This window comes from Plasmopara halstedii, assembly GCF_900000015.1.
Source record: "Plasmopara halstedii genome assembly, contig: Scaffold_3060, whole genome shotgun sequence".
Classification (NCBI taxonomy): Eukaryota; Oomycota; class Peronosporomycetes; order Peronosporales; family Peronosporaceae; genus Plasmopara; species Plasmopara halstedii.
The window spans coordinates 2,001,890-2,002,604 of NW_020189964.1; positions in this window are offsets into that span (position 1 = coordinate 2,001,890).

Sequence of the window (715 nt, forward strand, 5' to 3'; positions counted from 1 at the left end):
ACGAACACGATATGTCATATAATTTGTGGCTAGCTTTAAAATATGCTGTAAAACAATTCACTTAGACATTTCTAGGAGCGACAGGAATCGACAATATGGTCAGGATCTGATCACGTTTCTTCGAAAGCGATTTTTGACAATTGGCTCAATGTGATGCAGTAGCAACACTCGAAAATATTATAGAAACATCCAGTCAACGACTGAGTCCAACGCCCAAAGAAAAGTGAATTTAATTAGGTACCGCATCATTTTTTTCTTCATCTAGCGAAATGATATGTTTTGGAATTCTATCACAACAGCAATTTATCAATGTGCTCATCTATTAAATCGTTTTCACTCCGCGTCAAGGGTTCCCCCCTTCATTGATCAATAACAAGATCTGTCTTGTGATTAGTTCTAAGTAGACTTAGCCACTAAGTTTGAAAGCCACGAGCAGTATAAACAAAATAGCTAGCTAGGACATTACACCAGCAGTTTTTTTATTAACCGTACTTTACCACGGAGAACCTTTTTCGTGACAGCAGCAATATCAACAACGCAATCTGTTGACGACCTTAGAGCGAGAGTCACGAGTTTTTTATATTAGAATAATTTAGAACCGCTTAATTTACAGCTGCTAATCTGGCGACGCAACTCTCAGCTGTCTTTTAACGTTGAAACTAACGGATTTTCCCGATTAGAGTCCAGTCCCGAATAGAGCCCTCAAAAATACAAT